The sequence below is a fragment of the Lycium barbarum genome, chromosome 1 (genome assembly GCF_019175385.1).
Source record: "Lycium barbarum isolate Lr01 chromosome 1, ASM1917538v2, whole genome shotgun sequence".
Classification (NCBI taxonomy): domain Eukaryota; kingdom Viridiplantae; phylum Streptophyta; class Magnoliopsida; order Solanales; family Solanaceae; genus Lycium; species Lycium barbarum.
The window spans coordinates 115,173,014-115,189,345 of NC_083337.1; positions in this window are offsets into that span (position 1 = coordinate 115,173,014).

A 16,332-nucleotide genomic window follows, 5' to 3' on the forward strand; every position below is an offset into this window, starting at 1 on the left:
AAAAATCACGCCACATCAATGGACAACACATATAATTCATTTACCAATAAATATAACCAATTCAGAAATTTAGATTACCTGTAGGCATAGGAAACAAGTGAGGATACTTCTTCTTCATCTCATCCTCCGCTTACCTGGTCATTTCTTCTCGGTTATTGTTCTGCCACAAGACCTTAACAGAAGGCACATCTTTGGTGCGCAGTCTCCTCACTTGACGATCCAAAATTGCTACAGGCTGTTCTTCGTAGGACCGTTCCTCTGTTACTTGGATATCTTCTATAGGAAATACTCTGGAAGGATCGCCAATACACTTACGGAGCATTGATACACGGAATACCGGATGTACTGCTTCCAGATCGGATGGTAAGTCTAACTCGTAGGCGACTTTGCCTATCTTTCGAACAATCTTATAAGGCCCAATATATCTCGGACTGAGCTTTCCTTTTCAGCCAAATCGCATCACACCTTTCATAGGTGACACCTTCAGAAATACCCAATCACCAATCTGGAATTCTAAAGGTCGACGTCGTTTATTTGCATATGATCTCTGTCGACTCTGGGCTGCTAATAACCGCTCCCGAATGAGTTTCACCTTATCGACTGCTTGCTGGATCATATCTGGACCAATCAATTTAGTTTCACCCATATCGAACCAACTAATCAGAGATCTGCATTTTCTACCATATAAGGCTTCATACGGCGCCATCTGAATGCTAGAATGATAACTATTATTATAAGAAAATTCAATAAGCGGCAAATGATCATCCCAACTACCTCTGAAATCAATAACACAGGCCCGTAGCATATCTTCTAGCGTCTGAATAGCACGCTCGGCCTGCCCATCAGACTGAGGGTGGAATGTTGTACTAAGACTCACCTGGGTCCCTAATCCGTCCTGAAACGATCTCCATAAGTTAGCTGTAAACTGTGCACCTCTGTCGCATATAATAGATGTAGGAACTCCGTGAAGTCTTACTAATTATTTAATATACAACTGTCACGACCCAACTAGGGGTCGCGACGGATACCCAGAGCTAGTTACCGAGCACCGCTCACTCTACTACTTATCTTGCTCATTTAATATTCTTTTATCAATTTACATACCAGTTGTAGGAAAATCATAATTAAACAAACATAAATACTTTATATACAATTGCCTTTCGGCCATCAAAATAATATACACGCATATGAAAACGTCTTGTGAGACCATCTAACCCACACTGCGTATCTACGAGCCTCTACTAACATATTGTATACACATGGACGGAACAAGACTCCGTCGTGCCCAAAATATACATATATACCAAAAGGATAATCCTAAGCAGCTCCGGACAATGGAGTGCTTTCAACCAGCTGACTGCTACTGAGGATCTGGGCCAAGCTCTCCTCTCTGTCTACCTGTGGGCATGAACACAGCGTCAGAAGAAAGGACGTCAGTACAAATGTTGTACTGAGTATGAGAAGCATAAACAATGAAAGAAAACATCAACAACATAGTGATAACATCAACGTGAAATATCTGGATCTGTCTGATAATCATAAAGGAAATCATGCGTGCCATCTTACTCATACTCATCCTCATAACATATATGCATCATATGCAAGCTGCCCGTCCATGTCAGAACGGTGTGATAATCAATAATATTAGCCCGCGTCTAGGCCTCCCGCGTCTGGGGTACCATCTCATACCGCCCACTAGTGGTGTCTGCCCATGCCCGAAGGTCATGGTGTATCCGTATAGCTGCCCGCCTTGGCGGTGACTGCCCGGCCAACTAGGCACGGTGTAAAATGCTCATGTCATGCTTATCATAAAATGCTCATAATAATAATATACCCATCATAAAATACTTATCTCATTGTAATACATGCATAAGGCTCAAGATCAACTTTATTCTATCGGGGTGACGTAAGGTCGTGATCCCACGATTCCATTATGGAACAACTATTGATACTCTACCTCACCTTGAAGGAACTAGTACATAAGGTGAGTGTAAGCGATAATTAACATCATCGTTATACTAGCATCATCATATCATATTCCTCATCTTATATAGACATTAAGGAGTTAGACTCTTAGCCTTTCGGACTATAAGAACTCATGAAGAGAATAGGAATTTCGTGCTACAAGATTCATGCAATCAGGAAGAAGGGACTAGCCTCACATACCTTGGTCGTTTAGCTAAGATATTGCTCACTCGTTCTCCTTTAATATCGCGTCGTTACCTTCATAAAGAATTCATATCAACATTAGCATACTAACTACAAGAACGTGTCGCTAATTCTAAGAGAAGTCGGACAACGCTTCTCTTGTTTATACTATTTTTCCCATGTTTTATATTAACTCCCAACATTCATAGCATTACTGACAATATCGAAATCAACAATCGTCGTTTACATACATTTAGCAAAATCCACCATTTTCCTCCAATTTCCCTCATAATTATCCTTATGACTCGTCCTTGCATTTTCATGCGTTTAACGCTTGTTTCATGATATAAACATCATTTATAACGTATTTGTATTCACAACACTTCAACATTCATAATTCAATCCCACTATCATTCATTTATGGCACTATTCACTCAATAATGGTCCATTTCTATGTTCTTCTACATTTCAAGTGTCTAAGCTTTTCAATACTTCAAACAACATAGAATGATCATGAAACTTACCTTGGATAGTGGTTGAACAACCCTTGAGTTGAAATTCTTCACTTAAACAAAACCCTAGTTCACCTTCTTGGGAATTACCTGACTTAGATGATCCCTTAATGGGTCCTTGCACTTGATTTCATAGGTTTTGTGTTGTTGATCTTTAGCTTTCCCTTGATTCTCTTGGATTCTTATGGAGGAAGTATTTGGAATGTTCTAGAGGCTTCTTGGGTTGTGTTGATGAATAATGGACTGAATTGTAGTCCAAGCCCCTTTTAATAATCCCAAAATTTGATCTTTAATGAATTCTCGTCGGGTGAACAGTGGTCGTAAATTGCAGTTTACGGACCGTATTGTGGTTTACGGTCCGTCTTCCATGATCGTGTTTAAGCAATTCAAGAACAGAATGTTTGGCTGAGTGTCATGGCACTTTACGACTGAGGTTTACGGTCCGTAAACCAGTTTACGGGCCGTCCTCCAAGTCGTTTTTAATCATTCTCACCATTTACAGGAAGTCTTGGCTGAGGGACATGGTAGTTTACGACCTGGTTTACGGTCCGTAAACCAGTTTACGGACCGTATTCTGGGTCGTCTTTAACCATTTCAACACTTAACAGAAACTTGAGATTTTTGACGCAATGAAAGACGATTGGACTATACGGTCCGTAAATCACTTTATGGGACGTATAGTGCCATATACGACCACTGGGTGAAAAATTTTCTGCAACTTTATTATTTCCAAAAATGCAAAATTAGCCATTCCCGACTTAGTAAAACACCATACACTCAAGTCCTTCATTGTTCTACTCATCACACAAGTACGGAAAAATTTCCGAGGTGTAACAACAACCGGGCATAATCCTCAGCCGAATAGGTGGTCCTGACCGGAAGAAAATGGGCTGATTTTGTCAGACTATCAACAATAACCCATATAGAATCATACCTTCGTGGAGAACGTGGTAAACCTGTAATGAAATCCATATTAATTATTTCCCATTTCCAAGCTGGAATTTCCATTTCTTGTAACAATCCACCGGGATTTTGATGCTTGATCTTAACCTATTGGCAATTTGGGCACTAAGCAACGAACTCTGCAGTGTCTTTTTTCATGCCCGTATTGTAGAATACGGTCCGTAAACTTCAATTTACGACCATGATCTACACTTTAACTGTGATTTTGCCAAATCTGTTCCTTTACCTGTAAAACACTAACAAACACGTAAAATCACATCGACTTGCTTAACAACAACTAAAACTTATAGCCGAAAAGTATCGATTGTGGCGTAAAAATCACGCCACATCAATGGACAGCACATATAATTCATTTACCAATCAATATAACCAATTCAGAAATTTAGATTACCTGTAGGCATAGGAAACAAGTGAGGATACTTCTTCTTCATCTCGTCCTCCGCTTCCTTGGTCATTTCTTCTCGGTTATTGTTCCGCCACAAGACCTTAACAGAAGGCACATATTTGGTGCGCAGTCTCCTCACCTGACGATCCAAAATTGCTACAGGCTGGTCTTCGTAGGACAGTTCCTCACCTGACGATCACTTTACGGGCCGTATAGTGCCATATACGACCACTGGGTGAAAATTTTTCTGCAACTTTATTATTTCCAAAAATGCAAAATTAGCCATTCCCGACTTAGTAAAACACCATACACTCAAGTCCTTCATTGTTCTACTCATCACACAAGTACGGAAAAATTTCCGAGGTGTAACATTCTCCCCCCCTTTTGGAACATTCGTCTTCGATTGTTCGACACTTGGGGATTCTAGAAAAATTTTGCTAGAGCTCCCTTTGTAATTTGGTACTACCAGATGACCACAGCGACCCATAATATCATCGCCTCACTGGGCTATATCACAATATCAACACATTTATGGCCACACACGACCAAAAACATAAAATTAAAACATTTATACCTCATATCGTCGACGTCTCATTTTGAATCTCTTCTGGGGATTGGAACAAATGGGGGTACATAGATTTCATCTTTTCCTCCGCTTCCCAAGTCATTTCTTCCCGATTATTGTTCCGCCATAGCACTTTGACTGAAGCAACCTTTTTATTCCGGAGCCTTCGCACTTGTCTATCCAAAATAGCAATGGGCACTTCTTCGTATGTCAACTTCTCTGTCACTTGTACATCATCAATCGGAAAAATCCTCGTGGGGTCTCCAATACACTTGCGGAGCATCGAAACATGGAATACTGGGCGTACAGATTCGAGCTCTAAAGGAAAGTCCAACTCATAGGCTACTGTTCCCACCTTGCGGATGATTCGATAAGGTCCAATGTATCTTGGACTCAATTTCCCCTTTTTGCCGAACCTCATTACTCCCTTCATTGGTGAAACTTTCAGGAATACCCAATCATTAGCTTGAAATTCTAAATCCCGTCGGCGTTTGTCCGCATAAGACTTTTGACGACTTTGAGCTGTTAACATTCGGTCTCGAATCACTTTAACCTTTTCAACTACTTGTTGGACCAAGTCGGGGCCTATCAATTGTACTTCTCTGGTTTCAAACCATCCAATTGGAGATCTGCATTTTCTTCTATATAAGGCTTCATACGGGGCCATTTGGATACTGGAATGATAGCTGTTATTATAGGGAAATTCAATAAGAGGCAAATGCTCGTCCCAACTACCACTGAAGTCCAGCACACATGCTCGTAGCATATCTTCTAAGGTCTGAATAGTGCGCTCGGCTTGCCCATCGGTCTGTGGGTGGAACGCCGTGCTGAGCTTAACTCGAGTACCTAGACCTTCTTGAAAGGACTTCCAGAACATGGCTGTGAACTGCGCCCCTCTATCCGTGATAATGGCCAAAGGAATACCATGAAGTCGTACAATCTCCTTGAGATACAATTTAGCATAGTCTTCCGCTGAATACGTAGTCCTGACGGGGAGAAAATGAGCTGCTTTTGTGAGCCTGTCCACGATCGCCCATATAGAATCATACTTCCCTCGCGTACGGGGTAATCCTACCACAAAATCCATATTAATTTCTTCCCATTTCCACGTAGGAATTTCCATTGCTTGCAATAAACCTCCTGGCTTTTGATGTTCGGCTTTCACTTGTTGACAATTTGGACATTGGGCTACAAACCCTGCTATGTCTCGCTTCATGCCATCCCACCAATATAGCAACTTAAGGTCGTGGTACATCTTGGTTGCACCTGGATGAATAGAATACCGGGAATAATGTGCTTCCTCTAAAATCCGTTGGCATAAGTTTGCCACATCCGGTACGCATAACCTGCCCCGATATCTAAGGACCCCTTCTATGGAAACTTCGAATGGAGACTTTTCTTTTTCGTGAGCTAGATCTCAATAATGGCTTAGCTGGGAATCCTCATATTGTCGTTCCTTCACCTCTAGATTCAATGATGAAACTGTGGGGTCATTGATGCTAATACTTGCATCTCCTGCATCAGTCGCACGTACGCCGAGACTTGCTAGTTGATGGAGCTCATGAACTATTTCCTGCTTTTCCGAAGGAACTCCACATAAACTACCCATCGATCGGCGGCTAAGTGCATCTGCCACTACATTCGTCTTCCCTGGATGATATAGAATGTTCACATCGTAATCCTTTAGTAATTCTAACCATCGCCTTTGCCGCAGGTTCAACTCCTTCTGTTTGAAAATATATTGGAGGCTTTTGTGATCCGTATAGATGTCAACACGTACACCATACAAGTAGTGCCTCCATATTTTTAAGGCATGGATAACCGCGGCCAATTCGAGATCATGAATCGGATAATTTTGTTCATGCCTTCGCAACTGTCTCGAGGCATATGCAATGACTCTCCCATGCTGCATTAATACGCATCTTATTCCCACACCGGAGGCATCCCAATATACGACATAGCCATCGGACCCTTCTGGAAGTGTTAGCACTGGCGCTGAGGTCAACCTGTTTTTCAACTCTTGGAAACTACGCTCACAGGCATCATTCCACTGGAATTTAGCCAACTTCTGAGTTAACTTCGGCAATGGGGCTGAAATAGATGAGAAGCCCTCTACAAATCTCCTGTAATACCCTGCTAACCCAAGAAAACTACGAACTCTCGTAGGTGTCGTAGGCCTTGGCTAAGTCTTCACAGCTTCTATTTTCTGAGTGTCGACTCGGATACCATCATCTGAAATAACATGACCTAGAAATGCCACGGATTTTAGCCAAAACTCGCACTTCGAAAACTTTGCATACAATTCCCGATCTCGAAGAACGCCAAGAACAATTCTTAGATGATCTGCATGTTCTGACTCTGTGCGAGAATATACCAGGATATCGTCGATAAACACTATCACATAAAGATCCAAGAACGACCTGAACACATTATTCATTAAATTCATGAACACCGTCGGGGCGTTTGTCAACCCAAACGACATCACTCGGAACTCGTAATGGCCGTACCTCGTTCTGAAGGCTGTCTTGGGAATGTCTTCTTCCCTGATCCTCACTTGATGATAAACCGATCTTAGGTCTATCTTCGAAAACCACTTAGCACCTTGTAATTGATCGAACAAGTCGTCAATTCTGGGAAGGGGATATCTGTTCTTCACAGTCACCTTGTTCAACTGTCTATAATCGATACACATTCGTAGCGACCCATCTTTCTTTCGCACGAACAAGATAGGTGCTCCCCATGGTGATGAACTGGGTCTAATAAAACCCTTCTCGAGTAAGTCTTTCAACTGTTCCTTTAGCTCTTTCAACTCTGCTGGAGCCATTTGATAGGGAGGATTAGAAATAGGCTCGGTGTTGGGTACTACATCAATAGCAAAATCGATTTCCCTTTCTGGAGGAAGGCCTGGTAACTCGTCGGGAAACACATCTGGGAATTCATTCACTACCGGGACAGACTGGAAAGTTGGCACTTCCGCTTTCGTGTCATGAACCCGAACTAGGTGACAAATATAACCCTTGGCTATCATCTTTCTCGCCTTAAGGTAGGAAATAAACCTACCCTTTGGGGAAACTGTATTACCCTTCCACTCGAGTATGGGCTCTCCCGGAAATTTGAATCGAACTACCTTTGTCCAGCAACAAACATTAGCATAGCATGATGCCAACCAGTCCATACCCATAATTACGTCAAAATCTATCATCTCAAGTTCAATCAAATCAGCCTTTGTCTGACGATCACGTATAATGACTACACAGTTCTTATATACTTGCCTCGCTATTACAGGATCACCAACCGGAGTGAATACTTTGAAAGGTTTAATTGGCTCGGGTTTCACCCCAACACAATCAGCGATATACGGAGTAATATATGAGAAGGTAGAACCTGGATCAATCAGAGCATATACGTCACGGGAAAATATAGTCAGGGTACCTGTGACAACATCTGGGGAAGACTCGAGATCCTGTCGCCCAGCTAAAGCATACACACGGGGCTGAACAGCACCTGAAGTAGATGCTCCCCCTCTACCTCTGCCTTTACCTGCTGTAGTCTGAGGAGTCTGTGCTGTCGGGCGTGCTGAAGAAGAACCCGCTGCTGAACCTGTAGGTTGAGTCCCAGCTCTATCCCTCGCTGAGGGTCAATTTCTCATCATGTGACCAACTTTCCCGCAAGCATAACAAGCATCCGAACCCTGACGACACCGTCCGGAATGTAATTTGCCACACTGGCTACACCACGGTACTGGAGGTCTCCTCTGACTAACATCCCCCTGATACTGAGAACTTGGGGCCCTCGAACTCTGACCCTGCCCTGACTGGAAGGAGCGATCGAACCTTCCGTCTGAGAATTTGGGAGGCGCACTAGTCGCGGACTGACCTGAGTGCCTGGGATGTGTCTGTCTCGATCCCTCTCTATACTCACTGCTCTCTCCCATAGATCTAGCCCTCTTACCTTGTCTTCTGTCACCATCACGATCACTTCTTTGCTGTCGTTGTCGTTCCTCGAGATTCTGAGCATGGGCATGTATCCGGGAAATATCCATCCCGTCTTGCAAGGAGGTCGTCAAACAATCTCTGTACAAATGTGGCCCCAGACCACTCACAAATCTATAGATTCTGTCTCCCATGTCGGCCACCATAGTCGGAGCATATCGAGCCAATGAGTTGAATTTCATGCTATACTCTCGGGCACTCATACCCCTTTGCTTTAAATTCAGGATCTTGTCCGCTCTAGCTCGGCGGACTTCGGGTGGCAAGTAGTGACGAATAAAGGCATCTACAAACTCTTGCCATACGGGAGGTGGAACATTTTCTCCTCTGGTTATCACCCAATTCTTATACCATAACACCGCCACATTGCGGAGTCTATAAGAAGCCAACTCCACGGATTCGGTCTCGGAAGCATGGATAATCTCTAAAGTCCTCAACATCTCATCGATAAAATTTTGCGGATCTTCATCTATCTTTGACCCAAAGAATTTTGGAAGATTTAAGGCCATAAAGTCACGGGCTCTCGCGCTAGCTGAACGATCCCTTGGACCCGCATCATGTCGTTGTGCCTGAACGGCAACCAATTGTGTCAATAAATGGATGGCCTCGGACACTTGTTGACCCGAAGCACCCGGTGGAGGAATCGGAGCTGAGGCTCCTCCCTGCTCTTCTACATTGGGCGCGGCCTCACTTGCGATTCGCTTTCCTATACATTTGCCAGAGGCTCTCTTTCCGCCTGCCTCTTTGTCATAGCTTTGCCCTTCTGGGCAGCTGTAGCTTTTCCTTTTGGCGGCATTTTCTGAAACCATAACGCACTTTTAGGAATAACATAATCCTAAGCATGACTTTATCGCACGATTTCATGAGAAGAAGGATGGTCATTTTCCTAAATGACCTGTAGCCTCTTGTTTATTAGCGTGGCGCGCAACACACCATAAACAAGACCCTACTAGACACGGCTCGTAGATGCTTCCTAGGACGAACTGCTTTGATACCACTTCTGTCACGACCCAACTAGTGGCCGCGATGGATACCCGGAGCTAGTTACCGAGCACCGCTCACTCTACTACTTATCTTGCTCATTTAATATTCTTTTATCAATTTACATACCAGTTGTAGGAAAATCATAATTAAACAAACATAAATACTTTATATACAATTGCCTTTCGGCCATCAAAATAATATACACGCATATGAAAACGTCTTGTGAGACCATCTAACCCACACTGCGTATCTACGAGCCTCTACTAACATATTGTATACACATGGACGGAACAAGACTCCGTCGTGCCCAAAATATACATATATACCAAAAGGATAATCCTAAGCAGCTCCGGACAATGGAGTGCTTTCAACCAGCTGACTGCTACTGAGGATCTGGGCCAAGCTCTCCTCTCTGTCTACCTGTGGGCATGAACACATCGTCCGAAGAAAGGACGTCAGTACGAATGTTGTACTGAGTATGAGAATCATAAACAATGAAAGAAAACATCAACAACATAGTGATAACATCAACGTGAAATATCTGGATCTGTCTGATAATCATAAAGGAAATCATGCGTGCCATCTTACTCATACTCATCCTCATAACATATATGCATCATATGCAAGCTGCCCGTCCATGTCGGAACGGTGTGATAATCAATAATATTAGCCCGCGTCTAGGCCTCCCGCGTCCGGGGTACCATCTCATACCACCCACTAGCGGTGTCTGCCCATGCCCGAAGGTCATGGTGTATCCGTATAGCTGCCCGCCTTGGCGGTGACTGCCCGGCCAACTAGGCACGGTGTAAAATGCTCATGTCATGCTTATCATAAAATTCTCATAATAATAATATACTCATCATAAAATACTTATCTCATTGTAATACATGCATAAGGCTCAAGATCAACTTTATTCTATCGGGGTGACGTAAGGTCGTGATCACACGATTCCATTATGGAACAACTATTGATACTCTGCCTCACCTTGAAGGAACTGGTACATAAGGTGAGTGTAAGCGATAATTAACATCATCGTTACACTAGCATCATCATATCGTATTCCTCATCTTATATAGACATTAAGGAGTTAGACTCTTAGCCTTTCGGACTATAAGAACTCATGAAGAGAATAGGAATTTCGTGCTACAAGATTCATGCCATCAGGAAGAAGGGACTAGCCTCACATACCTTGGTCGTTTAGCTAAGATATCGCTCACTCGTTCTCCTTCAATATCGCGTCGTTACCTTCATAAAGAATTCATATCAACATTATCATACTAACTACAAGAACGTGTCGCTAATTCTAAGAGAAGTCAGACAACGCTTCTCTTGTTTATACTATTTTTCCCATGTTTTATATTAACTCCCAAGATTCATAGCATTACTGACAATATCGAAATCAACAATCGTCGTTTACGTACATTTAGCAAAATCCACCATTTTCCTCCAATTTCCCTCATAATTAGCCTTATGACTCGTCCTTGCATTTTCATGCGTTTAACGCTTGTTTCATGATATAAACATCATTTATAACGTATTTGTATTCACAACACTTCAACATTCATAATTCAATCCCACTATCATTCATTTATGGCACTATTCACTCAATAATGGTCCATTTCTATGTTCTGCTACATTTCAAGTGTCTAAGCTTTTCAATACTTCAAACAACATAGAATGATCATGAAACTTACCTTGGATAGTGGTTGAACAACCCTTGAGTTGAAATTCTTCACTTAAACAAAACCCTAGTTCACCTTCTTGGGAATTACCTGACTTAGATGATCCCTTGATGGGTCCTTGCACTTGATTTCATAGGTTTTGTGTTGTTGATCTTTAGCTTTCCCTTGATTCTCTTGGATTCTTATGGAGGAAGTATTTGGAATGTTCTAGAGGCTTCTTGGGTTGTGTTGATGAATAATGGACTGAATTGTAGTCCAAGCCCCTTTTAATAATCCCAAAATTTGATCTTTAATGAATTCTCGTCGGGTCAACAGTGGTCGTAAATTGCAGTTTACGGACCGTATTGTGGTTTACGGTCCGTCTTACATGATCGTGTTTAAGCAATTCAAGAACAGAAGGTTTGGCTGAGTGTCATGGCACTTTACGACTGAGGTTTACGGTCCGTAAACCAGTTTACGGGCCGTCCTCCAAGTCGTTTTTAATCATTCTCACCATTTACAGGAAGTCTTGTCTGAGGGACATGGTAGTTTACGACCTGGTTTACGGTCCGTAAACCAGTTTACGGTCCGTAAACCAGTTTACGGGCCGTATTCTGGGTCGTCTTTAACCATTTCAACACTTAACAGAAACTTGAGATTTTTGACGCAATGAAAGACGATTGCACTATACGGTCCGTAAATCACTTTACGGGACGTATAGTGCCATATACGACCACTGGGTGAAAAATTTTCTGCAACTTTATTATTTCCAAAAATGAAAAATTAGCCATTCCCGACTTAGTAAAACACCATACACTCAAGTCCTTCATTGTTCTACTCATCACACAAGTACGGAAAAATTTCCGTGGTGTAACAACAACCGGGCATAATCCTCAGCCGAATAGGTGGTCCTGACCGGAAGAAAATGGGCTGATTTTGTCAGACTATCAACAATAACCCATATAGAATCATACCTTCGTGGAGAACGTGGTAAACCTGTAATGAAATCCATATTAATTATTTCCCATTTCCAAGCTGGAATTTCCATTTCCTGTAACAATCCACCGGGATTTTGATGCTCGATCTTAACCTATTGGCAATTTGGGCACTAAGCAACGAACTCTGCAGTGTCTTTTTTCATGCCATCCCACCAATATAAACATCTGAGGTCATGGTACAGATTTGCACTTTTGTCCTACAATGGCTATTTATAGGTTTTGGAAATACAAAAGTTTCAGATTTGCACTTTGGTCCCGTCATGGCGAAATACGGTCCGTAAATCACTTTACGGACCGTAAAATTGGTTTAAGCCCAAGTTGGCTGCTCAGTTGTGTGCAACTTCCCCTTTTGAAATACGGACCCTAAAGTGGTTTACGGTCCGTAAACGGCATGGTCGTATTTCAACATCCAATACTTCGACTTTCTGCCAGATGCTCAACTGGTTAAATACGTGATGGAATACGGACCGTAAACTGAAATACGGTCCGTAAACCTAGCTCGTAAACCACCATCTTCTCAGCTTAACTTTCTGGTTCTGTTATCCTTAAACACGACCATGGAATACGGCCCGTATTGTAGAATACGGTCCGTAAACTTCAATTTACAACCATGATCTGCACTTCAACTGTGATTTTGCCAAATCTGTTCCTTTACCTGTAAAACACTAACAAACACGTAAAATCACATCGACTTGCTTAACAACAAGTAAAACTTATAGCCGAAAAGTATCGATTGTGGCGTAAAAATCACGCCACATCAATGGACAGCACATATAATTCATTTACCAATCAATATAACCAATTCAGAAATTTAGATTACCTGTAGGCATAGGAAACAAGTGAGGATACTTCTTCTTTATCTCGTCCTCCGCTTCCTTGGTCATTTCTTCTCGGTTATTGTTCCGCCACAAGACCTAAACAGAAGGCACATCTTTGGTGCGCAGTCTCCTCACCTGACGATCCAAAATTGCTACAGGCTGGTCTTCGTAGGACAGTTCCTCTGTTACTTGGATATCTTCTATAGGAAATACTCTGGAAGGATCGCCAATACACTTACGGAGCATTGATACATGGAATACCGGATGTACTGCTTCCAGATCGGATGGTAAGTCTAACTCGTAGGTGACTTTGCCTATCTTTCGAACAATCTAATAAGGCCAAATATATCTCGGACTGAGCTTTCCTTTTCTGCCAAATCGCATCACACCTTTCATAGGTGACACCTTCAGAAATACCCAATCACCAATCTGGAATTCTAGAGGTCGACGTCGTTTACTTGCATATGATCTCTGTCGACTCTGGGCTGCTAATAACCGCTCCCGAATGAGTTTCACCTTATCGACTGCTTGCTGGATCATATCTGGACCAATCAATTTAGTTTCACCCATATCAAACCAACTAATCAGAGATCTGCATTTTCTACCATATAAGGCTTCATACGGCGCCATCTGAATGCTAGAATGATAACTATTATTATAAGCAAATTCAATAAGCGGCAAATGATCATCCCAACTACCTCTGAAATCAATAACACAGGCCCGTAGTATATCTTCCAGCGTCTGAATAGTACGCTCGGCCTGCCCGTCAGACTGAGGGTGGAATGCTGTACTAAGACTCACCTGGGTCCCTAATCCGACCTGAAACGATCTCCAGAAGTTAGCTATAAACTGTGCACCTCTGTCGGATATAATAGATGTAGGAACTCCGTGAAGCCTTTGTATTTATTTAATATACAACCGGGCATAATCCTCAGCCGAATAGGTGGTCCTGACCGGAAGAAAATGGGCTGACTTTGTCAGACTATCAACAATAACCCATATAGAATCATATCTTCGTGGAGTACGTGGTAAACCTGTAATGAAATCCATATTAATTATTTCCCATTTCCAAGCTGGAATTTCCATTTCCTGTAACAATCCACCGGGCTTTTGATGCTCGATCTTAACCTGTTGGCAATTTGGGCACTAATCAACGAACTCTGCAATGTCTTTTTTCATGCCATCCCACCAATATAAACATCTGAGGTCATGGTACATTTTAGTGGATCCAGGATGAACAGAATACCGAGCATAATGTGCCTCTCCCATAATCTGTCGCCGTAGCCCTGCAACGTCAGGTACACATAACCTGCCTCTATATAATAATGCTCCGTCAGGTGAAATCACGAACTGGGCCTTCTCCTTATCAATGGTTGCATCTCTGTATTGCACCAGAATAGGATTCTCGTACGGACGTTGTTTTACTTCTTCCATAATAGACGATTCAGCAACTTCTCGGACAGAAATCCCAATATTTCCAGAATCGGCCAAACGGACTCCAAGACTGGCTAATTGATGAATTTCACGAAATAATTCTTTCCTTTCTAGCTGCACGTCGGTCAGACTGCCCATGTACTTGCAGCTAAGTGCATCGGCTACAACGTTGGCTTTTCCAGGATGATACAAAATGTCAACGTCATAATCTTTCAATAATTCGAGCCATCTTCTCTGCCGCAAATTCAGCTCCTTTTGCTTAAAAATATACTGAATGCTTTTGCGATCCGTATAAATATCAACATGAACCTCATATAAGTAATGCCGCCATATCTTCAAAGCATGAATTACCACGGCTAGTTCCAGATCATGAGTAGGATAATTTCTCTCGTGCGGTCTGCGCTGCCGGGAAGCATAGGCTATAACTCGACCATGCTGCATTAGTACACAACCTATCCCAATACCGGAAGAATCACAATAGATAACATACCCGTCTGACCCCTCGGGAAGAGTTAGAACCGGAGCTGTAATCAATTTTTCCTTCAGCAACTGGAAGCTGCGTTCACAAGCATCGGTCCACTGAAATTTTGCTGCTTTCTGAGTTAGTTTCGTTAATGGTGCTGCAATAGAAGCAAAATTCTCCACAAATCTCTTGTAATATCCGGCCAATCCCAGAAAACTGCGTACCTCAGTCAGTGTCGTAGGCCTAGGCCAATTCTGTATAGCCTCGATGTTCTGTGTATCGACCCGAATACCATCTGCTCCGACGATATGCCCCAAGAATGCCTCATGGATTTGGTGTTATTGGTTCAGCAAGCAGTAGAAAAAGTCAAGGTGATCCGAGATCGATTGTTGACAGCCCAAAGTCGCCAAAAATCTTATGCGGACAACCGCCGGCGAGACTTGGAATTTCAAGTTGATGAGTGGGTATTTTCGAAAGTGTCGCCAATGAAAGGGGTGATGAGATTTGGCAAGAAAGGAAAGTCAAGTCCTCGATACATTGGACCTTATAAAATTATTCGTAAGGTGGGTCATGTATCCTTTGAATTGGACTTGCCTTTAGAGCTTCAATCAGTTCACCCAGTTTTTCATGTCTCAAAGCTTCGTAAGTGTATTGGAGATCCTACGAGGATTGTTCCGATTGATAATGTTCAAGTGACAGAAAGGCTAGCATATGAAGAAGTGCCCATTACCATCTTGGATAGGCAAGTACGAAGACTTCGAAATAAGGAAGTAGCTTCAGTCAAAGTCTTGTAGCGAAACAACAACCTGGAAGAGATGACTTGGGAAGCAGAAGAGAGTATGAAGTTTAAGTATCCACACTTATTCCAACCCCTAGGAGAGATTCAAGATGAAACACTAACATTATGAGGTATGTATACTTACTTTTTATATTTTTGGTCGTGTGTGGCCAATTTACATTGCTATTGTGTTGTGGCCCTGTGAGGCAACATTTTTATGGGTTGTTGTGACAGGATGGTAGTGCCATATTACAGGGGAAACTCTGGCGAAATTTTCGAAGAATTCCCAGGTGTTTAACATTCGAGGACGAATGTTCCAAACGGGGGGAAGAATGTTATACCTCGAAAAATTCCCCATTGACGTACAGTGGATAGTCTAGCAAAAGGCACGATGTATACGATGTTTCAATAAGTAAGAAATAGCATTTTAGGGTTCTAATCGAGATTCAAAGACATTTGACGTAAGAGAAGAACGTTTGCCGAGAAAAAGGCAAGGCATACGATGTGTATCGGAAAGAAATTACGAGTAACGAGTTAATGATAACTAAATGGTACTTTGGAGAAGAATTATAGCGTCCCCTAGATTGTTAATGTTACATCCCGTACTTCTGTACGTTGGATTATTCGTAAGTTA